General features: G+C 62.0%; 1 protein-coding gene across 1 annotated transcript in view; it reads left to right on the forward strand.

The window, feature by feature from the left end:
- The first annotated feature begins 492 nt into the window (after positions 1 to 492).
- GTF2IRD1 (GTF2I repeat domain containing 1) overlaps positions 493 to 26,489 on the forward strand; it is a 95,879-nt gene continuing 69,882 nt past the window's right edge. The window contains exon 1 of the mRNA XM_032327338.1: positions 493 to 625. The gene's annotated coding sequence lies outside the window, so the exon portion shown is untranslated. The remainder of the gene's footprint in view (positions 626 to 26,489) is intronic.

The raw sequence follows: 26,489 nt of genomic DNA on the forward strand, positions 1-26,489 counted from the left end.
CCCCCGACGGGCGCTGGGGAGACCGAGGGGCGTCGCCCGGCAGCCAGGGGGCGCCGAGGCCGCGGGCGCCCCTCCCGCAGGCCCCCCTGGCGGCGGGCGCTGGGGCGGCGGCGCGCGCTCGGGGCGCCGGGGGCGGGGCGGGGGGCGCGGCGCTCCCCCCGCGGTGCCCAGGCCGGGGCGCGGGGCGGGCCGGGCGGGCTAATCCCGTATGTAAATGGCAGCCAATGGAGGGTGGTGTTGCGCGGGGCTGGGATTAGGGCCGGGGCGAATGGCTGGCAATCTTACTGGGATTACAGAACAAAGAGCCTCCCTGCGCTCCCGCTCGCGGCTCCGCTCCCCGCGCCGCGCCCCGCCCTCCGCCGCAGCCCGCGCCGGGGGTGGGGGCCGCCGAGCGCCAGCCCCCCGGCCGGCCCGAGAGCCCCCGCCGCGGCCCCTCCCCGGCCGGCGCCCCGCGCCCCGCGCCCCGCGCCCCCCCGCCGCGCCGCGCCGCGCCGCCCGCCCGCCCTCCGCCGCGCCTTCCCCCATTCTCCCGGATTAATTAAGGCGGCAGCGGCAGGAGGCTGAGTCCTGGCCGCGGGCCGGGGGCCGGGGCGCCGCTGGCAGGAGCGCTTGGGGATCCTCCAAGGTAGGAGAAACTTTTGCGGGGGGCGGGCGCCCGGGCCCTTCTCCCCTTCCCCTCCCACCCCCACCCCCCGTGGCCCCCGCCCCTCCCCCTCAAGGTGCTCCAGAATCCGGGTCCGGCTTTTGGGTGCCCGGGGAGGCACGTGACTGGGATTATAATTCGGGCCGGGGAGGTCGGGGGTGGGGGGTGGTGGGGGTGGGGGTGGGAGGGAAGGACCGGCCGCCCCCACCTGCCGGGAGGGGGTGGGAGCCCGGAGCTGTCACCCCCCCCCCCCCCACGAACTCCCGGCCCTCCCGGAGGTGGGGGGCGCCCCGGGGCGGGCGGCGGGCGCCCGCAGGCTGCTGCAGTTGGCGAATGAGGTCAGTCGTGCTGCCCGCGGCGGCGGGTGCCAGTGTGGGAGCGGAGGGGGGCTGGGAAGGCCGCGGGTCCCCGCCCCCCCAACCTCTGCCTCCCTCGGGCTGGGCCTTCCCCTGGCCGGCGCCCCCCCCCCCCGCCCCCCCGCAAGCAGGCTGAGTCCAACACTGCGCGGACTGCCCCGGCACGGTGGTTTCTGGCAGGGGTCTCCTGGGAGGGGGCCGGCCTGAGTGGGGGGCCGCTGAACCTCTGGAGGAGGGTGCGGAGGAGTCTCAGGGGGCGGCCGTGGGGGCCCCCCGAATCTTCCAGGAGAGCAAGTTGGGGGTGCCCCGCATGTGGGTGGTCTCTGAGTTCCTGCACTTGGGCAGGGAGGCCTGTGGAGCGCCCCAGGGTGCTTGATGCCCACCCACCCCCACCCCCATCCTGAGTCCCTGGAAAGGATGGGCTTGATGCCTGTCCTGGGCTCCAGCCCCGGCCTGCCGCCAGCCAGAGGAACGATGCCCTGGCCTGGGCCCAGGGCAGAGGGGGGACCTTGCAGCCCAGAGTTCTGCCCTCCTGGCAGTGCTGGAGCCCTGGACATCTGGCCGTGTGACCCAACCTCCCAGGACACCAGGCCTGGAGTGGGAGGCTCCTGTGTCCCCACCACAGCCCAAGTGAGGGGGTCTCGGTGCAGGCCCGCGGGGGAAGCGTCTGCCTTGGATGGAGCGTGGTCCTGGGGGTGTGGGGTGTGGGACTGCCCTGGGATTGCCCCGGCCTGGGAGCGGCGGGGAGGGGCAGGCATGGACATCTAGAGGAGTGGGCGTTTGTGCGCAGGGGGAGGAAGGGGCGGCCAGAAGCTGCTCCGACCTCCTCCTGTGGGATATAGTTGCCCCGTGGCTGGGACTGTGTGCTTCTTGGCACTGCCCCGGTCCTCGGGGCTTGGGAGGTGCCTTTCCAAGCAGCCATTTATTTCAGCAGCGTCATTCCCAAAGGGAAAGGGCATGGTCATCGATTATTTATTCGGAGCAGGAGGTGGCAGTGACTAGGATGCTGGTGGCTGCTGCTGGCGGCTGGCGGGGAAGGTCTGGGTACAGAGGTGGCAGCGATGGGGGTGGTCCGGTGCCCATCCCGAGCCCCCCATGGCGGGAAGGGGTTCAGGAGGCTGCGAGGTAGATGCTGACCTCTTCTGAACAGTGACTACTGGACCAAGGGACAGACGGGGCTCCGAGGTGACAGGATGTCGGAATCCCTGGCCTGCTTTTGGGATATGAGAGGCGTCAGACCACACCCCATTCCCTTGCCTGCTCTGCCAGTGACCTAGAAAGTTGAGGCTCTGACTCAGAGGGTCCCAGAGGACCCCTGCAGAGGAACCAAGCAAAGGTGGGAACTCTGTGGCCACTCGCTGCCCCGCGCATTGAAGATGCGGGAGACCTGGGGCGGGAGGTCCGGCGGCGGGGTCTTGGAAGACTGCGTTGTAGGGGCCGGCTTAACCCACTTCCTTAGGGCACTGTTCTCTAGGTGCTGGAGGAGGGGTCATTTCCCGTGCAGCAGCGCGTTAATGGCAAATACTTCTTATCTGTTCTGTGAAGGCAGGCTCCCGGAGCCGGGCTAGCGGCCGACACGGCGGCGGTCGTTAGCATTGGATGCTTGGAAGTAGTCGGGAAGGCAGGCATAGTGATAGGGGTCTCGGAGGCAGCTGTTCTAGAAGCCTGTCTCCAGCAGCCGGGGCCTGCACAGTTTGGTGGCAGTCGGATGGTTGGAAGCCCCAGGTGAGGACCTCACGGCCCTTGGGTGGGTGACGACACCCTGGAGCGTTCGTATCCCAAGGGTGACCTTGAAGGCACAGACCGCATCTCCCCGGGCCGTCCCCGTCCTGGGTTGGGGGTTCCTCGTCTCCAGCTCTCCCCGCTCCTCGACTGGCGCCTTGAATCCCGCAGTTTTCCTGAATGGCCTTTGCACGGGCTGTCCCTCCTCTCTGGAAGGTTCTTCCCATCTTTCCGCTGAGGGAGTGGGGGGACTTCCTCTGATGGCCCGACCGGGCTAGTGCGGGGGGTAGGGGTGGCAGGATTTGTCTCTCTCGTCTCCTTCTGGGAAGGCTTCTCTGGCTGTCGTGTCCTCGGGCTGGAATCCCGGAGCCGGCCACGGTGCTACCTCTGTGTCCCCCACATGATGTCCTGTCCTTCCTCTGTCCCAATGGGGATCTCGCTCAAAAGTTCCACATCTGTCCCCCAAGTGCACTAGGGCCAGGGCAGAGATCAAGGCTTGCTTTGGATTCCGTGGTGTCCTGGGGCTGGTCCCCGAGTACTTGTTGAGTGGCTGCTTGAGGGAATGAATGGAGTCTGACTTCGGGGCCTTGGCCCACACGGCTGAGCAGTTCCTCCTGTGATCTCAATCCCTGTCTCCGGGGAAGGCCCCCCCCACGCAGTGAGGACAACGCCAGGGTCTTCCCCTGGGCTTCCCGCTCCCCACCCTCCCGGGGCCCCCTCTCCCCATGACCCCAGCCTGTGTCTTCCCCTCACACCGCGAGCCTGGGGCTCTGCTCCCTTGATGTCCTCTGTCCTGTGGCTCTCGGCCCTCTGTCCCTACGCTGTCTGTGGGCACCTCTGTGTTGCCTCGAAACCAGGTTCTATGAGACAAGCAAGAGGCCCAGCTCCCCTCAAGGGGCCCCCCGGGAAAGAGACCTGCAGGGTTAATTCACAAACACTGGCAAGCAGAGCAGGACTCGGGGCCAGGGGCTCACGGAACCTTCTGGAAGCGTGTGGGGTCTGGGAGACGTGGACCCTTGGGGCAGCTGCAAGGGCATTCCCAGCAGGAAGAGATGAAAATGGTTGAAGGCAGTGAGATGCCCCCCGTTCTGCGGCGACTTCTGTGTGTGGGTGGTGGGGGTGTCCAGGCGGGGGCCCCAGGGGGGCAGGGGGCAGGGGGCCGGCTCCCCCTCTCAGCTCCCTGTCGGCAGGCGTGTCTAGCTGGGACTCTGTGATTCTGGTGCTCAGCAGGGAGCTTGCTCTGTCATTTCACACCCAGTGTGGTCCTGGTTGATGATGGGTAAGGGGCGCAGAGCCCCTGGGGAGAGGGTCGGGCAGGGGGGGGGGCTGCTGAGCCTTCCTTCACGGTGACTTGCTGCGTGAGCTGAGTGACGTTGTACTTCGTCCCTTCCCGGGCTGGGGAGGACGGGTCGGGGTGGGGCGTGTGTCTCAGGCAGAGCTCTTGCTCCTGACCCCCTTCCTCTGGGTCCAGAGCTGGGCCCGGCCAACCCAGAGCTATGCGTGCCCCCACCTGTCTCCCTCCCTCAGGACCACCTGCTTCTGGTCGCCAGATCTGGCTAATAAAAATAGGGATGCCCGGTTAAATTTGGGTTTCGGGTAAGCCACGGATAATGCGGGATTGAGGATGTAACTTACACTGAAGACTGACTTGTTTGTTTCTCTGAAGCTGAACCGGGGTCTGGTATTTTATCTGGCAACCCTACAGCCGTGACCTCCGGGCCATGGGACCGTTGCGGGCTGCGGAGAGGCTCAGGACGGCGTTGGGCCTAGAGCTGGGGGGGGTCAGGGCTCGACCTAAAGCTTCAGGGATGATCTGGGTGAGTTCGAATCAGGTAGCGCCGAATCTAGTTTCCTTGGCTGGGCTTTCTCTAGTCCGGATCCCCGGTTAGGCTTGGGTGCTGTGGGGGGGACTCAGGGATTCCCCAGTCTGGGAGGCGCTGGTTTTCAGAGATTTCTCTGCCATTGTGGCAGGAGGAGGAGGAGGGGGCAGGGAAGTTGTGGGGTACACTGCAATCCAGATATGCCGAGCCGGCCCTGAGCACCGGGAGGCCGTTGGTGTGATGTCCCCGCTGCAAGGCTTGGAGATCCTGCCTCGGGCGGTAGGGGGGCTGGCGGGGGAGGGTCTCTGCTGGGTTGCATCACAGGCGAGCGGGCCTATCCCCTTGGGGGGGTTGCCTCGTTGGTGTGACATCAGCCTCTGGACCATGCTGAGGCCCCGGGAGTGTGGACTGACTGTGGCCAGGAAGTAAGGGGCAGGGTCTTGTGGGCCATGTCCCCTGCCCCCAAGTCCAGGATATGTGCTCACACGTAAAATGAGGAGGATATCCCCATCATCCTGTCTGAGCCTCAGGGGTTATGATTGGGGAGGGGCCTCCAGAACGTGGAAATGTGGGTCACCCCAGTGCAGGGGTGCAGAGATGGTGCGGGAAGCCAGAGAGGTGAGTGGTCCTGGCTCAGGGGCTTGGGGTCCTGGGCAGCCCCTGCAGGTGCCCAGCAGGGCTGTGTAGTTGGAGATGGAGGGCCTGAGCTCATCGCTGGAGGCCAGAACTGGAGATAGTCCTCAGGCAGCCTCTTTCCTGGACGGGGCCAGGCCTGTTTGCCGATTAGGGTCTAAGGCGAGGGCAGGGTGGGGAGTGGTTCGAGGTACATTTTCTGGCTTCTGACAGAAGCAGTAGAGAGGGGAGTCCCTCTCTGTCCATCTGTCTGTCTGTCACTCCACCAGCCAGTGGGAAACTTACAGATGCCCCCCTGCCCCCCAGCTCTTCGGGGTCTCAGGTCCTGGCATCCGGCCCGCACGTAGGAGGGGCTCACCCCGCACATTGTTCTGTGTTTCGTCGAGGGATGAGGGAGAGCCAGGGAAAAGCCCAAGTTTTAATCCGTGTGCTTTCCAAGGGGTTTGACCATTGTCCGCATTCAGGCAGCTCGGCCCCGTCAGGACATGGAACATTCCATCCCTCCTGAAAGTTCCCTCGAGCTCCTTTGCAGCCAGCCTCCTACCCTTCCCCAGCCCCTGGCAACCACTGTGTGTTTTCTGTTTTCTGTTTTCTTTTTCTTTTTCTTTTTTTTTTTTTTTGCGATTTATTTATTTATTTGAAACAGAGAGAGTACCAGCAGCGGGAGAGGCAGAGGGACAGGGACAAGCAGGCTCCCCACTGAGCCGGGAGCCCAAGGCGGGGCTCGATCCCAGGCCCCTGGGATCATGACCTGAGCCGAAGACAGCGGCTTTAACCCACGGAGCCACCCAGGCGCCCATCTTTCTCTCTTCTTTTTAAACCACTGCGCATTTCTGTTCCTGCAGTTTTTGCCGTTTCCAGAATGTCACCTAAATACAGTCACACAGAACGTAGCCTGCGTCTGGCTTCATCAACCTTTCGGTGGCTGAGTAAGGTGCCGCCGTTGGGCCGTGCCTCATAGCTCTGCTTGCCCTGCGGTGGCAGTGGTGGCGGGGGTCGGGGACACCTGGTTGGCAGAGCCCCACCGGGGACCAACCGAGAGGCAGGGGTACCTTTGGCTCATTCATGTTCGCAAAGGCACGGCCTGTGCCCCATTCCCACCCCCACTGAGTGCTAACCCGGAGCCAGGAGAGGTGCACCCCTGAGCTAGAATTTCATCCTCCGGGTCTGGTGACGCAGCCGGCCCGCGAGCCCCCGATGAAATTACAGCCTGCCTGCGGCCGCGCTCCCATCCACGCAGCCCTCCGCCGTGCAGGTGGGCTCCTGGGACAATGATGCCCTGAGGGCGGGGACAGCTGGGGGGCGGGCGGGGGCAGCCGTCTGGGCCCGGGTGGTGTCTCCCCCATCTCCGGGCGTCCAGGTTTCCTGGCCGTGTGTCCCTGATCTCCACTCCTGCGTTCTTTTAGCTCAGGGTCGAACGTCTCTGTTTGTCTGAAACAAGGCCAGGGCATGTTCGGGGAGGGGAGGTGGGCAGGAGGGGCCACTGAGGCCAGCGTCCCGGTCAGGAGCGTGATTAGGGCCCCCTAGGAGGGGGCTGTGTGACATCGGGCAAGTGACGTCTGATCTCTGTGCTTGGGTTTGGTCATCTGCAAACGGGACAGTGGGGCCAGCGAGGGACTCAGCTGTGGTCACACAGGCCGGTGGGCCTCCACGGAGCCTGCAGGGTATGGGGGGGGTGCTGCTGACTGGGAGGGGGTGGGGACAGGCAGGCCTCCACTTGAGTAGGGCCATTTGTAGCCACTTTACCCGTTAGGGTCTAAGTAAAGACATTTGCCGTCCACCTCTGCCCGTGGTCCGCGCGGCATGGACAGCGGCTGTTCTGAACACTTCCGCGGGCATCACTGAGATTTCGGTTGGTCACAGAAGCTTCTAGTCCGGCCGATTCCCGCTCTGTGGCGTGCCCACTGTCCACCGTGTGAGGTGGACGGCTGCCGAGTCGGCCGAGCCTCGGTTTGACCTTCTGAGAAGGGGGAGACAGCAGTACCTTGCGGGGTCGTGGCTAGGTGGCCTGAACGGCGGCGTCTCCCACCAGAAGCTTGGCGGCCCCCCAGGGCACGTGCGCCCCGCAGGAGAGGGAGCCCCTGGGGTGCGAACGTGGCCCGCGTGGCTGTCTGGAGAGACGGGAGGGGTATTAACTTTGTTTTTGGTAAATGAGTCATTTGTTTTTCCTGGGGAGCTCGACAGCCCCCAGGAACCCCTCCCCTGGCCTGGTCTGGAGGCCTGCACCCCTCAGTCCGACCCTTGGGCTGTCCTCGGTGGGAGCCTGGAGCGGGCGAGGCCCAGATGCGGGTGCTCCTGGGTGGCTCTCTGGCGCTGCCCGCCCACCCACCCAGCTCCAAGGTGGTCCCGGCGGGCTCCAGAGGAGTCTTATGACTGGGCCGGTCTGGTGTCTCTCTCGTGTTTATCCAGGAGCTGGTTTTTCAGGTGTGCCGGCTTTTGGCAGAGGCCCAGGTGGGGGGAATTAGGGCCTTTGGGAAGGGGGGTGGTTGCCCCTCTCCCCAGTTTGAGAAGGGGGGTGTGTGCGCCTGGCTTCCGGCTGGGGGTTCAGGCCTCTGGGCTGGGGAGTGACCACCTCCTCTATCTGGTCTGGTCCATGGTCCTGCACATCCCGGGGATGGATGCCCTTCCTTGCCCCGGGTCAGAGGCCAGTGCCCCGCCTTGGGGCTCCTTTACCTGCCTCAGGGCTTCTCCACTTGCCGCCAGGGACGCCAGGGAACTGGCAGGGCCTTTGAAGCCAGACAGACATGGGTTCAAGTCCCAGTCTGACTGCCTTCGTGCTGTGTGATCTCAGGCAAGTGACTTGACCTCTCTGAGCCTCAACAGAACAAACGAGGGGGCTTCTCCCTGCGTTGCGGTGCTCCGGGGGAAGCTGGGTGCCCTTCCGTTCAGGCGTGCTTCCTCACCTAGTCTCAGGATGACCCCAGGGTCTCGCTGTCTGGGGGCCCTGGCCCTGCCCAGAGACCAGCTGGATGCTGTCCTTTCCTGCGGTGCTCTTCCCTCCTCTGCCCGTGGAGCCTGGAGCATGCCGTGCCTCGGTTTCTGTTTTTGCGAGCTGGGAAAAACCCCAGGGTGGACCTGGTTCGATCCCTGGGGCTGGGGCTATGCAGGGTCAGGGGCCCTGTGGCGGGTTTGTGGAGATCCCTCCTTTCCCTTTGGGATATGCCTGAGGGCAGCCTGTGAGAGGTGACTTTTCACTGGCCCCTGGAGGATGGGTCAGGGTTTGGACCCAAGAGTAGTCTGGGACGAGCATCGCAAGTGCAGGTGTGGAGGGGGCGGAAGCGGGGAGTTTGGGGGGCACAGCAGCGTACGGGTCTCGAGGCAGGAGGGTCAGGGGTGGCGCTGTGGCCAGGTGGCCGTTTCCCCGGCGGGGCCCGGCTCAGGGCATTGTGTGGGGTCCAGGCAAAGACCTTCCTCTGGCCACCCCACTCCAAGACTGGGCACGGCCAGGCCCTGGCCTGTTTCCGTGCCAGCCCAGTGAGCTTCCCTGGGTGTCTAGAACATACGGCGCTTCCGTCTGGCCTGCCCGTGTGCTGGTGCTCCTCCAGGGAACGGACGTGGTGCTCCCTGTGCGTTTCACCAGGCTGCGTGTTACTTGCGGGTCTCGGCCCGGGTGGCCCTTTTCTCTGGGAGCCTTCCCTGTGCTCCCTTCCAGGGCTGTGCCAGGCGCCCCTCCTCTGGGTTCCTGCAGTCCCCGAACGTCCCCCAGCATGGCCCTGTGTTCCGGCCGTCCTTGGACTTTCCTGTCACCTTCCGTTGGGTCCATGCCTTGATGCCTTGTCTGTCCACCTCCCTGGCCGGGGGGGGGGGCGACACTGTGTCTCCCGGGGCCCGGGTGCAGCCCAGTCTTGCGGGGGGAGGGTCCCTTCTGCAAAGGGCAGCTGGTGTGTGCGTGTGTGTGTGTGGAGGGAGCACAAGTGTGCAGCGTCAGGACAGTTAATCCCCTGGGCTATTTAGACACACACGCTTGTGTGCGTGCACGTGGGTGTGTATGTGCCTGTACACATGGGTGTGGCATTCCAGGGGCCGCTGGGGGTGACCGGCTGGAATAACCTGGCGTTTCGCTGAGTCCCGACCCCCAGCCTGGCACCGGTGCTGCCCGTGTGCAAAGCCCCTCGAGTCCCGGCAGGTGGCACTGGGGAACGAGGCTGCTGGTTAGGGGCATGCTTGGCTCCAGGGGATCAGAAACCTCACCCGACCAGCTTTGATGGGGGCTCAGAAATGAGCCCCTAGCTTGTCGGATTGTCAAAGCGCCTTTAAAAATTATTTTCTAGGAAGCATGCGCTGAAGTGCGTTTTCCTAGTCGTATGCTCTCCACCGCTCATTTCAGGGCATTTCATCACCCGGGAAAGAAATCCCGACCCACGGAGGAGTCGGCCCTCCGCTCCCCTCGCCCCCCCCACCCCCTGGCAACCACCGACTCACGTTCTGTCCCTGCAGACTTGCCTCTTCTGGATGTTTCACGTCCATGGAATATCATGACCCGTGGCTTCCGTGCCCGGCTCCTTTCCCTCCGTGTCGCGTTTTTGAGGTTCACCCGTGCTGTGGCCGGTGTCAGAGGTCTGTTCCTTTTTTATGGCTGAATAATATTCCCTTGTGAGGCTGGACCACCTCTTGCTTCTCCATTCATTGGTTGAGGGACATCGGGGTTGTTTCCCTTTCTGGCTGTTGTGAATAGCGCCGCTGCCAGCGGTTGTGTACGAGCTTTTGTGCGAACTGTCCTTTCTGTTCCCCTGGCTAAACTCCTGTGAGTGGGCTCGCTGGGTTATGATGGCAGTGTCGTGTTCAACATACCGAGGAACTGCGCGGCTGCTTTCCGACGTGGCTGCACCGTTTTTCATTCCCACTGGCAGTGAATGCGGGTTCCGGTTCCTCCGCGTCCTTGTCAGCACTTGGTATTGTCGTTTTGATTCTAGCCGTCCTAGGAAGGGTGACGTGCTCTCTCATGTGATTTTGAATTAGCTTGTTGGATTTTGTCCTTATGCGTATGCCTCTTTATCACAGAATGGCTGCATCCCTTCCAGCCCTCACACCCATGGTCCAGATGGAGAGAAGGAGTGAGGGCAGTATGTTTCTCTCAAAGCTTTGCCTTCACGCATGCTCTCCTCGGGAGCGTCTCCAGTTTTGCACAGGTCAGACTCTGGTCCTGCGGTGCCGCCTAACTACAAGGGAACTGGGAAGATAGAGACGTGCCTATTGGGGAGGAAGGGGATTGGGAATGCCGGTGGGCAGGCATTGCCCCTCTTTGCCCCTCATGGCCCAGACCGATGTGGACATCTGCATTTCTCCAGGAACATGAAGAGGGAATGGAGCACCCTCTGCCCTCAACAATCAGGGCAGGGACTTAGATCATGAGCACTTGGCTCTTACGCGGCCCAGAGTTACCACAGCCCATCTGGGGGCTTGTGGGGATCCCACTTTGTGGAGGGCAGTGGGTGCCCTCACCCCAGAGACCTCCTTTCTGCTTAGCCCAGGAGGCCTGTAGCCCAGGGCTCACTCGAATCTGCCTCAGGGCCTTTGCTCCTCCCCTCCGTCCATCCAGCTATGGAACGTCTGGCCTGGACTAGACCCCAGACACGGCTGGTGGGAGTAAGGTGGCATGGCCATTTTTGGAAAACAGTTTATTTATTATTTGCATGGACATATAATCACATCATGAAATTCACCATCTTAAAGTATTCTTCCCAGTGGCTTTTTGTACAGTCACAAGTTGTACGACCGTCACCGCTGTCTCATTCCAGAAGAACTTTTATCACCCCCGAAAGAAAACCCCGACCCATTAGCAGTTCCTCCCCATTCTCCCCCGCACTCCCAGCCCCTGAGCAACCGCTGCTCGTGTCTCTGTGGATTTGGGGGCACCTATTGGTGAAATTAAAACATACGACTCGCCACGAGACCCGGCAGTTCTGGTCCTTGGGATTTACCCAAGGGAAATGAAAACTAAGGTTTACATAAGAACCTGAAGAAGAGAAATGTATCGGAAGCGCCTTTCTTCATCATTGCCTCACGTGGGGGACAATCTCAGTGTCCGGCCGGGGGGGGGGTGTGTGTGGCTAAGCAAACCCCGACGTCAGTCAGCCTGTGGGGTACGAGTCAGCGTTAAAAAGCAACACACAGCACGGGTGCTGGCAGGTGGCAGACCCAGAAAGCCAGGCCCCGTGGTGTTTGCATGACCGCTGGGAAGATGCAAAACTAAGGGACCCGGAGTTGCATGGGGGGGTGTTGACAGGGGGGCGTGGAGGAACTTGGGGCGCTGATGGGGCTGCCCTGTGTCTTGATTGTGGTGGCCGTTACAAGAGGTCGCATCCTTAAAAACTCACCCAGCTCTGCCAGAGTGTGAATTTCCGTGGGTGCATGTTGCCCCTCAGTTTCAGAAAGCCAGCCTGAACCTGCTCTGGCCTTTCCCCGTTAACCGCCGTGCAGGGTGAGCCCCTCCATCTACGTTAGCGGGTGCCGGTCCTCCGTAGACACGGGACTGTTGGATCTGGGGCTTTCAGATTGGCTCATGGAACGAATGTCAGCGCCCCCTCCCGCCGCCGTCCTCGGGCCCCCTTCTACCTCTGCTGCTCACGAGCCCCCTGGATGGCCTCTGCCGTGCCCTGTGCCTTAGATCCATGAACCATTAGAACTGGAAGGGACCTCAGAATAGGTGAACGACCTTTCCTTTTCGGGTGGCGGAGCGGAGGCCAGGGCTGGGAAGGCATTGGGCCGATTCCAGGATTACGAGAGTCAGGATCCAAAACCACATCTCATGACTCCTGGGCTGGGACTCCTTGCCCTCCTGGGGCGTGCGCCTGGAGCCTCCCTTATCTGCCGGTTCCTGGAGACTGGGCGGGCACATCGAGGCCAGACGGCTGGCGGGAGGCTTTGGGGCAGCGCGTGGCTGAAGGCAGGGCTTGGGGGGTGGGTCAGGGCCTCTAAGACACCCCAGATGAGGAGAGAAGGGAGTGTCGCGCAGGGTGGCTGGAGTTGGAACGTGACGCGTAGGACTGGCCGGTGGCCCCCAGGGACAGGCAACAGACAGGGGCGCTGGTTTCTGCCCTGGAAACCCATGGCATCGGGGTAACCCCGAAGCCCCATTATGGGTCCAGGTAAATCCAGCAGCCCTGGTCCCGAAGGGTGGCAGGGTGAGGCTGACAGTGGAGAGAGCCCAGGAGACCTGACCAGGAGCAGGTGGGATGCCGTGGTGGTGGCCCTCCTCCGAGGGGTGGGTCTGGTCTCAGAGAGGCAGGCCCCGGGTTTCTCCTGGTGTTGATGTCGAGTCACTGCTGTGTGGGCTGTGTCCCCCCTCGACGCACGGCTGAAAGGTCTGGAGGCTATTGGGAGGGTGGGCCCGGGGGAGGGGACAGGCAGGTCGGCCTGCTGCTCGGAGCTGGAGCTGGCTCCCAGCCAGGTTCGCGTCAGCCGCCTCAGAGAGCCAGCTCAGAGCTGTGGCCGCCCCACGAGGCGGGTTCTCACGCCGCAGGCCTTGGAAAGCCAGCGGCTGCCTTGGAGGGGGACATGAGGGTGCCAGGAGTAAGGCCCGAGACCCCTCCCCACCCAGCCGCACCTCTGCGGGGCCCACAGTTTTGGAAGAGGACTGGCTCTCTGATCCCAGGCTTCGATGGGGGTCCTTTCGGGGCAGGAAACCAGGGACCCCCTGCTCCCACGCGTGGGGGCTCTGTGCTGACGTAGATGGGTGGCGGGTGACCTGAGGGTCTGGGGTCTGTGTTGCGGGCAGGCAGTTCCTGGAATCCTGCCCTCCTTGGTCTGTAACTACCCCACCGTCTTGGCCCATGATCTTGGCAGCACAGGACCCTTTCCTGGGGCCTCAGCCCTGTTTGTGGCTCGGAAAATGAGGTCTCCATACTTTGGGGTCCCTTCTGGTTTAGGACTCCCAGGGCCTCCCGGAAGGCCTCTACCCCCAGACAGGAAGCCTGGCCCCTTTCCTGAAGCTCCTCACCCTCTGGGGAAGGCAGAAAAGGAGTTTGTGTTAAGTAGGCCTTCTGAGAGTATCTGCGTGCTGTTGTGGGGCAGCGAGGGGGGTCTGGGGGTGCTGCTTTGGGCGTGTTGTCTAGGGTTGGGTGCGATGTTGCTCCTTCTGGCAGACTTGGCTTTGACTCTCTGGCTGTGTGACCTTGGGCAAGTTACTGAGCCTCTCTGAGCATCCCCATCCTCACTGTCAAACGGCAAGAAAGCCACGGGGCTCTAGGTTTGCTGCGGAGGCCTGAAAGGGTGCCCACAGCGCAGCCCTGGCCAGGCGTGTGGCTGCCAGTGGTGATGAGAGCCTAACGTGCCGTGGTGCCTCAGCTCCGCCCGAGGCTGAGGTAGGACTTGGATAGAAAGTCTATGCTGGGCCTTGCTCTCACCTCCCACCGCTGCTCTGTGAGGGAGGAAGCCGCAGGGAGCTGTGGATGTCCGTCCTTGTTGGAGGCAGAGACTGAGCCCCAGGGAGGGGAGGCAGGTTGCCCAGCATCACACAGCCCCTGGGTCGGCAGAGCCTTGACTGGACCCACATCTCCCAAGGACTGGCCTGCACCCTTGGGCTTTGGTGAGGGGCTGCTGTGTCCTGGGTCTCCGGGTCCTAGGGAGGAGATGGCGCGGCCTGGGCTGGGCTCCTCCAGATTTTCCCGTCCCCGGGAGGGCTCTGCAGAAACCCACCACCTGGCCAGAGCTCTAGGCAGGCCTGGCTTGCTGCTGTGGCTCAGATCGAGGTGGTCAGGCTCTCCTCGCCCGCGTGAGGGAGTGTTGAGCACAGAGCAGGGCCGTCCTGAGTGTTGACACATGAGCACGTAGGCTTTGGGGTCGCAGGCCGGGGAGACGGCATGAATATGGCCACGGCGCCTGCTCCCCCACTGGGGTTCTTGTATAATCACGGGAAGGTCACCGCAGCTCCGACGTCCAGCGCGGGAGGGATGATGGTCCCTGCCCCCGTCCTGCCTCTCTCCTGGGGGTCCTAGGGTGACCGATGCGATGGAGTGTCAAAGCTGTGATGGAAGCCGGGGGTGCCCTTGCGTGTCCTTGTCTGTGTCCGAGACCCTCCAGCCACAACATAAAGTGTGTCATCCCCCAGGGACCAGGTCATTAACGGGAGCCAGCCCCCGACCCAGCAGGTGGCTGCAGGGACTTCAGGAGGATGCCCCGGGACGGTCCTGGGTGGGCCTGCGCAGATGCTGAAGTATTTGTGGAAGGGGCGGGGCGGGGCGCAGGTGGGCAGGAGCTGTGACGCATGCGCACACCCGCCCGCGGGCCTGGAGGGCGTCCAGGCAGCAGGTACATCTGACAAATACCTCCGAACGGGGACAGCCTCCTCCCTCCAAGGCCACCACCACTTACGACTTCCAGCCCCTGGGAGCTCCGGGGCCGGGATCGGGCCTGGGGCATACAGGTGCCCGATGGGCCCCTGTGATGAGTGGGTGCCCTCGCGGCCGAGAGATGGGTATGCCGCCCTCGCCCCCGGGGACGCATGGGCCCCGGACTGGCACCGGCAGGGGAGCTCCTGGAATGAGGAACGTGGGAGGAAGGGGCCCTGCAGGCTGTCGTGCTGGGATTTAAAGGAGCCAGCAGCAAGAGGTGTGGGGTCGGAGGGCATGGGGGCTGGGGGCATTGGAGGTGGGGGCAGGGCGGCTGTGATGACTGCCCTGGGCTGCCCAGGTGTGGGGGCCAGATGCCCGGGGAGGGGGCGGGGTGGTCCCTTCACCTGCGGTGGAGGATAAGAAGGTCCTCGGAGAAATTGCCAAAGGGCCAGTTGAGCCCTGTTTTGGGGTGGTGTCTGGAGTTAGAAGCTGCCCCCCTGCCAGCCTTCCCTGGGACCCCTGGGAACCCGCACCCCCAGCCGCCTGGGCTGAGGGGCTGGCCAGCCGCAGGAGGGGTGAGGGAGCTGGCTGGCTGGGGTGGGAACCTGGGAGCCAGAGCCCTGGGATTAGATCACCCACCGTGATTAGCTTTTTTCCGCCCGGCCTTTTCCCGACAAGAAAGGGCCTGATGCTCCGCATCCACATTGCTCATCCTTCTCAGAAGGCCTGTTTACGTCTGGCAAAGGGGGCTCTGGGGAGACGCGATCGCCCCAGGGGCTGGCACCACCCCAGTGCTGGCTCCTTCCCACCGTCTCCTGACGCCCAGCCCCCAAGCGCTCGGGGCGCTTAAGAACCCAAACACACTTTCACTGTGTGCACGGCCAAGGGTCAGCCCAAACGGGGCAGGGGGGGGTGGGGGGGGACAGGTGCCGGGGTCCCCTGATTCCCAGCCGGCTGCCGGGCCTGCGTTGCCCGCCCCCGGGCCCCCTCACGCCGGGGAACAGACGCACCCCTGTGCTGCCTGAGCTCACCCAGAGTGCACGGGACCCAGTGATGTCAGGGCCGGACAGCAGCGCCGCCGCCGCGCCTTTAATGAGCGCCTGTGGTCTCCGGGCTCCGTGCCAGAGGCTCCTCTCGCTTCAGCGCGCCGTCCTCGAAATGCTGAGGGCAGCAGAGTTGGTGGCACAGGTTCGCTCACAAGGAAACTGAGGCATGACGCGTCGGCCTCCCTTGACGTCACAAGCCGCTGGTCAGCCTGGGGCAGACGGGGCTGCAGGGGGACCCCACGTAGCGGGGCTGGAAGTGCCCGGGGAGGGCCGTGGAGGCCCAGGATGGTCTGGTTCGGCGCGGCTTCATTTTGCGGTCCCCGCGCTGACCTCCTCTGAGTTCCATCCGAGCAGGGATGTGTGCGGCGGGTGCTGTGGTCCTGGAGCCCAGCCCGCGTGGGCATGTCCTGCGGGTGAGACCACCCCCTCCCTCGGCTGGCTTGTGGTTTCCCTCTCCTGTCCTGTGCACACCTCCCTGTCCAGGGGAAGGAAGCCACCGTGGGGCGGGGACCCTCCATCGTCCTAGACCCCCAGAGGGCCTGGGCGGAGAGGCCCAGACCTTTGACCTTGCCATGTCCTCGTTTGCCCTCTGACTTCTCCGCTGCGTTGTTCCGGGGCCTCTGCTGCTCCTGCATCTCTCAGATTTCAAGCCTTGAGCCCGGAGCCCCCCACCTCGCCCCCAGCCCCGATCAGGTTGCAGGTGGCCCTCCTGACCGAGACGCTGCCTCTTGGCCCCGCCCCCGCCGTTTTGTCCCCTGCTGAGCCGGGGGCACCATCACCCGCCCCATCATCAGAACCAGAAGCGTCATTCCAGGCGGCCCCTCCTCGGGGCTCCCCTGTCCGCGCTGACACAAACCTCTGCCCTTTCCTGGGTCGCAGACCCGCTCTCCCCCGTCCTCCTGCTGCCCTCGGCCTCAGACCTGCCCATCTCTGGCCCGGACCACTGCAGAAGCTTCAGAACTACCCGCTCCCCGGGTGTGGAGCCCCGTCTGCCCAGTCCTGCCGGGACCCCCCCCCCAAAAAAAAACCTGACCACATCTTGCCCTTGCTCCAAACTCTGCAGTGATTCCCGCCCCCTCGGTGACAACCTTTTGAAGTCCCTGACCTGGCGTCCATGGCAGAGGCCGGCTCTCTGCCCACCACTTCCTGCTCCTTCCCGGCCCTTCCAGCCACACGGGGCCAGCCCCCCCCAGCCCCCCACCCCCAGTCTGGCCTAGCCGACACACAACGTGGGTGGCTGGGCTGCTGCTTGGGCTTCCCGGGCAGCCGGTAATTTGGCAGCCGGTAATTTGGCAGCCTTCAGACGGGTCTCGCCGTGTTTGCGCAGCATCTCTTGGCTGGGCGGGGGCGCCAGGGTGCGGGGCGGGCAGTGTGGTCATCCTCCCTGGGCCCGGCTCCCCTGTGGCGTGACGTCCTGCTCGGCTCAGGTGTCACCTCTTCTAAGGAGCCTCCCCTGACTTCCTCAGGTGTTAGCCTGGGCTTCTTGCAAGTTCCTTATTTTTACCTTTAACTGACGTGTAACTTACCGTAAAACGCGGACATCGCAAGCGTCTAGCGTGACGAGTTTCTACCTGCGTCGACTCCCCCAACCGCCATTTCAATTAAGATGTATCACAGTGTTTTAATCTTTTTTTCTTAATAGCCTATTTTATTGTCGTTGTCCAAGCCCTCCCCCCCCACACCTGGGACTCTCAGGGGCAGGAGCGCCTGCCGTGGGTGTCGTGGGGTGTCCAACGAAGTGTGTGGTGGCCACATCCCATGTGTGTGGCCATGAGGGGGCTTGTGGCCAGGGCTGTGGGCCTGCAAGGTCAGACACCCCGTCCTCTGCTGGGACAGGCTTGGTCCCCTCCTTCCCAGCCAAGGGCCTCTGCAGGGAGCTGGGGCCCCACCCGGGGAGGCCCCTGCGGCCTGGCAGCCTGGAGATTAGTCTCCAAGGCCACCACGGCAGTTGCCATAGGCGCTTGGCCCCAGTCAGGATCGCGATTTCTCATCCTAGTCACGCAGGCGGCGGCTGCCCCTGCCCGCCTGCCGGGAGCCAGGAGCCAGGAGCCGGGCTTTAAATAACGGGGCAGAAACCTGACCCCAGAGAGCCGTCTGTCCGCTGGAGCCCGGGCTCCCCTCCTGGCGAGGCAGGCACAGGGCCACCGGCCACCCCGTCCCCCCCCCCGCCGCACCCCGTCTTCTGCAGGGGCGCAGACACATGGCTGACACACAGGGGCACCCCTTGTTGTCTTGTGCCCAGAACGCAGGCCTGGCCCCAGCCTGGCCCTGGGGAGCCCCGTCCGGGAGGCGTCCGCTTCACGAACCGCTCTCTACCCGGGAGACATGAAGCGGTACCTTCTGGAACCCTTGGACCGAGAGGAGGTGGCTTCCCACAACCCCTGCCACCGGGCTGCCCCTTCCCCAGCTCCCCCTCCGCAGAGAAGGCCGGAGGTCTCCCTCGTTTTCCAGGAAAGCGGCAGGAGGCATGTGCTTGCCTGGGCCTGCCCTTTGCCCAGCCCCTGGGCCTGCTTTCCTGCCCCGGGGGCGGGGAGGCCATTAAGGAGGGAGTTTTCTGTTCTTTCTTTCCCAGTTGCAAAAGTGATAACGTCCTCAGAGAACGGGCAAAGGACCAAAAAGCAGCCGGAAGGTGGGTCACTCATGGAGGCCCCCCCCACCCCCCCCCCAGCGAGGTAAAGGACCTGGGCGGAGTCCGTTGCTGGCTTTGTCCATGTGGCCCGGGGGCCGGTCGTGACTCCCACGTCGTGGCTTCCAGCCCCTGGGGGGCTCTTGGATGGTCTCCTGCTTCCCTTTGGTGTGTTGGGCGCTGTGTGTTCTTGTGGATGTGTGACACGCTTTGGCGAGATGCCTTTGCCCATAAATCACCGTGTTGCGGAGAATTTTCTCAGGTTTATAAAGTGATGGGACTGAAAGGGCTGGTCCCAGGGTGGGAACCCAGTTCCCCCTCCGGAGGTCTGTCGCGGCCAGCTCTGCTGGTGTCTGCTGCCTGCCCGGGGATCCCGGCATCTGACGTCTTTTTAAAACTTTTTTATTGAGTTGGGCGGGGAGGGAAAGCTAGTCATTGTAAGTCAGCAGCTCGGTAAGTTTTCAGAAAGCGAATTACCCAAGTTGCAACCCAGATGGAGAACAGAACGTTCGCAGCCCCCAGAAACCCCATGCACGCCCTTCCAGCCGGAGGACCAGCATCCTGACTTCGAACATCGGAGTTCTGATGTGTTTGAGCCGCACATCAATGGAATCCTATGGTGTGACCTTGGGCTTCTGGGTGCTTTCATCACGCTGGAGAGACTCGGCCGCGTTGCTCTGTGTATTGTGGTGTGTTCGTGTCTGATGTCTTTTTCAATGGACCAGGGGCCGGGGAGAAGGCCCAGGAAGCCAAGTGCATGTGGGCACGGTGCTAAAACCAGGATGCCTGCCGTTGCAACGGTTGCCCAGGTACAAAGAACTCACATTTGTTTCTGGAAGACCCGTGCTAGTGAATCGGAGAGAATTTGCAATGGCATAGCAGTTACGCACAGTTGTGGGGGGTGGCATTGTGTCGCATTATGGCATGAACGTGCACTGGGTGTCTGGAGATCTGGGGCACGGGCCGGCCTCTCTGGGCCTCAGTTTCCCCACATGCACAGGGAAGTGGTTGGGCAAGCGGCCCGTCCGGCTCTGCACACCCTGACTTTGTGTCTTTAGAAGCAGCCAGAGCTTATTATCTGAAGTGGTTGGAGCTTCCTCTTGCTGTGTCCTCCGTCTGTCTGGCCTCAGTTTCTACCCAAAGCAAAGGTGAGCTGTCCTTGACCTCTGCCCCTGTGACTCCCTGCCAGGTGACTTGTGGAAGTCTCTGCTTCAAGAAACGTGCACACTCCTTCTTCAAAAGGTCTTGATAAATGGGCAGTTTCCCCTTGCACACCTCCAGGGACGGGCAGCTCAGTGCCCACATGGCCGTCTGTTCTGCCCTCACCGGGGACAGCCCTCCCCGCTGGGAAGTGTTTCCTTGGGTCGAACCAAAGCCCGTATCCCTGTGACTCCTGTCCTGTGACACCAGTGAGCCTGGGGCTAGTGTGGGACTTCAGAGCCTGTTGCGGGCTCCAGTCTTGGGGAGGCCATGCACATCACCGGACCTAGTGTTGGGGGGTCCCAGGATAACACTCAGTCAGTGGCTGTTATTACTTAGTTGGGGTAAAACACCCATCCCATCGGACTGACCATCACAACAGCCCTTACGTGCCCAGTAGCATTAGATACATTGATGTTGCAATGCAACCCATTTCCAGAACTTTCTCACCTGCCTGTACTGAAACTCTCTCCCCAGTAAACGCAAAGTCCTCCTTGCCCAACCCCTGAGCTCCCGGCTCCCACCATGCTCCTTCCTGTCCATGTGCGTACGGCTGCTCTAGGGACCTCCCGTAAGTGGAAATACACACTAGCTGCCTTTTTGCCGTCGGCTCATCTTACTCAGCATGGTGTCCTTAAGGTTCACCCATGTTGTAGAATATTCCAGAAGTCCCTTCCTGCTTAAAAGTAATAAAGTTCTCGGGAGGCGTCTCAGGGGTTCCGTCGGTTGAGCATCTGAGTCTTGATTTCGGCTCAGGTCCTGGTCTCAGGGCCGTGGGATCGAGCCCCCTGCCTTCGGCTCAGGTCGTGATCTCAGGGTCCTGGGATGGAGCCCCGCATCGGGCTCTCTGCTCAGCGGGGAGCCTGCTTCCTCCTCTCTCTCTACCTGCCTCTCTGCCTACTTGTGATCTCTGTCTGTCAAATAAATAAATAAATAAATAATCTTAAAAAAAAAAAAAAGAAAACTTATTAAAAAAGAAAAAAAAGATCTCCCGCTGGGAACGCTTCCAATAGGTCACCTCTTCTAGTCCTTACCTAGGGCCTGAGTCTGTTCATTCGGCCGCCAGCTGAGACTTCTGGCCTCGAACAGTCTGTTTCAACTAATGTTATTCACTCCCCCCCACCTCTTCCCCACTGCATTGTGGTAGGTCTGTACTGTTGCCCCATTTTACAGATGACAAGAGCAGGGTTCAGGGAAATTTAATAACAAGATATCTGGATGTGGGTGGCCGCGCCCTGGGCACCTGCTGAGCCCTTCAGAGGGACCGACACCTGTCTTCTGGTGCTCCGTCCTGAGGGGTGACTTTGGTCCCTTAGGCCTAAAGGGACAGCGGGCACTTGCTCCATGGGCGGGGAGAAGAGGGTCACATGGGGGTCTGCTACAGACGCCTAGATCTTGCCGTGGGAACCGAACAGGACCTGCGCTCTCTACCCATCAACTGGAAAGTGAATCCTTTTTTTTTTTTTTTTAAAGTTATCACTTATTTGTCAGGGAGAGAGCACAAGCAGGGGGAGTGGCAGGCAGAGGGAGAGGGAGAAGCCAACTCCCCGCTGAGCAGAGAGCCTGATGCGGGGCTCCATCCCAGGACCCTGCGATCATGACCTGAGCCGAAGGCAGACGCTTGAAGGAACCACTCAGGCATCTCTGGAAAGGGAATCCTGGTGTGTTTTAAAATAGACCAGACCACAAAAGCAAAATAGGTGACTTTATAACCAGTAAATGCTGACTTCCTGGGATGCTTCGTTTTTAACCTTTAAAAAAGTGCAGTGTCCGATGTGGTGAGTTTTCACCTGTGTGGACAGCCACCGGGAAAAGAAACCTCCGTTAAATGTCGCTTAAGTGGGCCTGGCTCCGTCGGTGGAACAAACGGCTCTTGATCTCGGGTTGTGAGTTCGAGCCCCACGTTGGGTTCAGAGATTACTTACAATCTTAAAAGAAAAAGAAGTAAAAAAGGCGGCTTAAGCAACGTGGACATTGACTATCTGACCCGAAGCCCAGAGGTGGGCTTGGAAGCCCAGATTCCAAGCCACGAAGGGCCAGGTTCCTCCACGGGGTGTCCTCCACGTCACCTCCTGGGTGGGTTCCCCTTGTGGTCCCCACGTGGCTGCCATGGTTGCGGGAGCCCCATGCAGAAGAAGGAGGACATCCCTGGTTTCAGTCACATTTGAAGACCAAGGAGAACCTCCCTAGGAGCCCCTCAAGTCGGAGTAGCCAGGATTGCGTCATATGGTTCTCTTGAAAGCAGCCCCAGATAAGGGACCAGGATTGCCTGGATCTAAGCAGTAGAGAATCACCAAGATTCGCTGCCCCAGGCACCTGCCGTGAGATGCCAGGACACAGAGAGGGCTCTGTTAGCAGGGAGAAGGGACCAGGGCTGGGGATGGCACTCAGACTGCGGCTAGTGTAAGAGCTACCCTGCCTGGATCCTTCCCAGGCAGACAGAAGTGGAACTCAGGGCTTCGGGCCGGTGTCTTCTCTGCCTGCAGCCGTGATGGTGAACAGTGGGAGGGGGCAGGAATTCAGGGCCCAGGGTGTCTCCATCCCCACTGGGGAGCCCCCGGGAGAGAAGAGAAAGTATCCGGGGGGGGGGCTGCTGGGGAGGAGAAAATTCTCCCACGGGGGAGAATTTTGTTTGTTCTCTCAAGCTTCTTTTTCCAGAAACACAAGCATATGGCGGCGGATGGTGCGGGGGCCGTGTTTGGGTGGTGTGTGCTTTTGCCTTTGCCTTTTGCGTGGTTGAGTGCATTTTTTTTTTTTTTAAACGAGCTCTTGAGCCCAGCTGGTTCTTAGGGCACGGAGACTTGAATCAGAGGCGTTCCCCCTGGCATCCGGAGAAACCCAGCCATTTCCAGGGATGGTTCTGGGGTTTCCGATGAGGAGGGGGTCGGAGAACATCCCGGCAGACCCAGGCCTGAGCTCTTGCGAGGTCTGAGCTGAGGAATGTGGGTCCAGGAGATTGAGGACGTGGACCGCGACTCGGGAGTGGGGGTGTGAGGTGCGACGGTGTCCAGGATTCATTTTCTGTAACAAATTGCAGAAACGTGGTGCTTTAAAGCCACCGAAACTTATTCCCTCCGGTTCTGGAGGCCGGAACCCAGATCGGGGCCACCAGCTTGAAATCCAGGAGTCAGCAGAGCTGGGCGCCCTCCAGGGGCTGCTGGGGAGAATCCGTTTCCTTTTGCCTCTTCCGGCTCCTGTGGCTGCCGGCATCCTTTGGCTTGTGGCCGCGCCACTCCGCTCCCCAAGGCCGGCAGATTCTCTGTGCTCTGCTTCACGTGACCTTCTCCTCCTGGCGTGTCAAACCTGTCCCCTTACAAGGATCTGTGTGATGGCATTCAGGGTCCCCTTGATAATCCAGGATAATCTCTCCGTCTCATGGTCATTCATTCAGTCGCCGCCTCTGTGAAAAGGATTCTTTCCCCATAAGGTGACGTTTACAGGCTGCAGCGGTTAGGGCAGGAGTGTCTTCCGGGGGCCACTTGGGGGCCTCCCACGAGTCTCTAAGGGCAATTAGAGCAGCTGTTCTCAAACACGGGCTCGTATAGTATGTGCTGTCTAGGAAGAGGCAGACGCGTGGGGGTTCCGCTCTTCTGCCCGACCCAGCTGTGTCTGTGCTGGGGGACCCTTGAGTGCATGGATGGGACACCCCAAACATCTTTCCAGGCTCTAGCCCCCCTCCCAAACAGCTGCCCATTGGAGGTGCACCTCCTCTGCACTATCTGCCCTGGGGGTGTATCGGTCACCGATAGCTGTGTAACAAGTAGCTCCAGACTCAGAACTATGCAACAGTAGTCATTTCCTGCTTTAATCTCTCAGTTTGGGGCTTGGCTGGCCTCGGCCTGATGGTTCTTGCTCAGGATCTCCTGCACGGGCAGTCAGAAGATGGCTGGGGTTGGGGCTGTCTCAGAGACTTCTTCCTTGCTGGCCGCTGGCCCGGGAAAGAGCTGGGGCTCCTCAGGCATCCATAGATCCCTGCCCCCTGCCCGGTCCATCACTGCGGCTTCCGGATAGCCGGACCGCTGACGTGTCAGCTCAGAGTTCCCATGCCGAGTGTCTCGGGGAGGGAATGAGAGGCTGGGAGGAGTCCAGTGCCTTTTGGGGACCAGGCCTCGGAGGTCATGCGGTGGCGATGCCAGCGCCATGTGTGGGTTAGAAGTGGGTTATGAAGGCCCGTGTTCAAGAGGAGGGCAACTGGATGCCTCCACTTGCGGGGAGATGTGTCCAGTAATTTGTTGTCATACCGAGAGCCACAGGGGAGGACACACCAGAGAAGGGGACCCCAGGGGTCCAGAACGGGGATTTCTTTGCTCGTGGACCCCAGGGCCCTGAGCACCCAGGAGGTATTCTGGGGGCAGATTCATGCTTTTTTTTTTTTTTTTTTTTTTTTTTGTGAGAGAGAGATCACAAGTAGGCAGAGAGGCAGGCAGAGAGAGGAGGAAGCAGGCTCCCTGCCGAGCAGAGAGCCCGATGCGGGACTCGATCCCAGGACCCTGAGATCATGACCTGAGCCGAAGGCAGCGGCTTAACCCACTGAGCCACCCAGGCGCCCCAGATTCATGCTTTGAGTGGAGTGTGTCCTTGTGGGCCTGCAAACTGCTGCCCCTTGGAGGGGGCTGGAGCGGGGGCCGCCTGAAGTGAGGCCCAGGCTCCGGGGCTGAGGGTGGGGTGGAGCACGGACGGTCTCAGAATCTGACCTCGGTCTCTGTTGTCAGGGCTCAGGGATCTGCCCCAGCTCCCCTTCCAGCCTCCACGACGACCCCATACCGTTGGTGCCTCAGGGCCTTTGCTAGTGCTGCTCCCTGTCCAGAATACCCCCTCCACCTCCCCCACCTCCTTTCTTCTTGCCTCCCGATTCCTTCAAACCTGCATAAGTGGCCCCTCTCCACTGAACACCTTTGCCGGCCCGGCCCTGTGTACCAGGCTGGTTCTTGGCAGGTCTGGGGGGCGCACAAGAGCTGGTACTTCATGGGGGCCCAGATCCCTTTGCGTCCTGGCAGAGGGAGAGTCGCAGAGCAGGAGGAAGGAGCTGTGGGTGTCTAGCCAGGGGGCAGCGGGCTGGCCAGGGGGGTCAGGATCAGAGGCACCAACGTGCCTGGCAGGTTGACTCCAAGAGCAAGCCTGGAAAGGGGGAGGGTGTCTCTTACAATGGACATGGACGTGCCGGCTTCCAGAAGCCAGAGGACAGGCGTGTCCAGAGCCCTGCAGGCTGGCGTGGGGGGCCCTGGAGGGAACCAGCAGCGGAGGCAGGTCGTCTGGACAGGACTGTGGCGTGTTTCCTGTTCATCTGTGTGCCAACAGGTTGTCCTGCCTGGGCTTGGGCTGGCATCTTCTCTGTGAGAAGTCTCTGTGAGGGTCCCCCCACACTCACGAGTGACCGTGCCTGGGGTCTGGCCTCGGGAAGACTTGCACTGACCACAGTTGTGTGTACACCTGTGCATGTGTGTGAACGTGTAAGCATGTTTGCGTTCTAATGCTCACACTCCTCTCTGGGTCAGAGATAGGGCTTGTCAGGTACTCCCCTCCCCCACCTCTGTCCCTTGCTTCATTCCGCAGAGGCCACCAAGCATCCATTCTAACTCGGACTGACACTCCAGGGTGAACACTGGGCGAGTACCACCAAGCGCTTCCCTTTGCTTACAGAGGGAAGGTTGTGTATCCGCAAGCCAAGCGTCTCCACTGTCCCCCAGAAGCCACCTTTCCATGTGTGCCCCCCAGAGAACTCCTCTTCACCCTTCAAAGCCCATCTCCATATCCGTCAACTCCGGGAAACCTGGTTTGGAGACCCCTGCTCCCCCAGAGCTAAAGAAACAGAAGATGCGAGGAACCCCTTTCCCTGGTGTCCGGCTCTGTCACTCGGGCACGCTTCCCCGCTTAGCCTGATTTCACGGTCCGATCATTCTGTGGACTGGCGGGGTCATCCGAGTCCTTTCAAGTCTGCCTGGCCCGGGACAGGCTCCCCAGGAGGATTGGATACACAGATTGGGGTGAAGGGAGCCCCGGGAAGCCTCCTGCCTGAGACCTGAGAGGTACCCCGGCCTCTGCTTCTGCGGAGCTCCCGGCCTGGGGACCGGGACCCGGCCGACGGCCAGGTGGAGGTCTGCTGTCTCCCAGCGCAGCCCAGCTGGGTGGCCGATGAACACCCAGTGTAGCCCTTGGGGATCAACAAGTGTGTGGAAGGAAGCACGGAGGGGGGGGTGTCCCCGCCCCTGCTACGGAGGGGGCGGAGCAGACCTAGCTCGTGGGTGGCCCCCAGCTCGCCGGTGGCCCCCAGCTCGCCCTTCCCTAGCATGCTGGTCCTCGGAGAGCTGGCAACCTTGGGTTCATGGTTCAGTCCCAAAGCCACGGGGACAGGGGACCCTCCCCAGCCTGGTGGCCCAGGCCACGCGCTGTCATTGCGGCGGGGGAGGGGCTGCTCTTACTCTTTGTGGGTCGTGCACACTACCCATCCCATGCCTTCTGCCACGGCGCTTGCCATCTCAGACGCACGTACGGTCCCATCTGCACACTCAGTGGACACACGCACAGATGCCCTGACACGCCCCCCTCCTTAAGCACGTACGTGTCAGGCTTTGGTAGACGTGCAGGGAACAGGAGGGGCGGGCCCTGGATTCCCAGGGAGGCCCCTGGCCAGGAAAGGCACCTGCCGGCAGTGGCCCCAGGCTCGGGGGACAGGCCCACTGCCTGCAGGGCCTCCTGGGGTCTCCTTACCTGTACCCGCCTGGGCCCCATGGGCGAGGAAGCCGAGTGCTGGGTGGGCTCCCCTTTCCCTGCCGGCCAGGCCAGGCCTGCCCATCGGTTGGCATCCCAGAGGGACGTAGTTGAAGGCCGCATCAGGAGGGACCCCGGTTCCGTCGGGGTGATCTGGGCCGAGATCCTACCTCTTCCTCAGGCTGGTTCTAGCATTTACGGTTAAGGTGCTCGAGGCTCGAAGTCCTGCTCTGGAAAGTGAGGGTGGTTCGGGGAATTCTCCAGACATCGGGGTTCACCAGGCCTGGGTCCTTGGGAAACGGCCATGTCGCTCCCTGCTTCAATCCCCTCCGCTGAGCCCCTGACAGGGAGGGGGGCAACCAGGTCCCTGGACGGCTGCCTGAGCCCACCTCCTTGGCACTTGCTGTTTGAGGCCTGGGCCCTTTAGGGTGTCCGCGTCACCCTGAGGCCCGGGGCCCACGGT

Source organism: Mustela erminea, chromosome 20 (genome assembly GCF_009829155.1).
Source record: "Mustela erminea isolate mMusErm1 chromosome 20, mMusErm1.Pri, whole genome shotgun sequence".
Taxonomy (NCBI): Eukaryota; Metazoa; Chordata; class Mammalia; order Carnivora; family Mustelidae; genus Mustela; species Mustela erminea.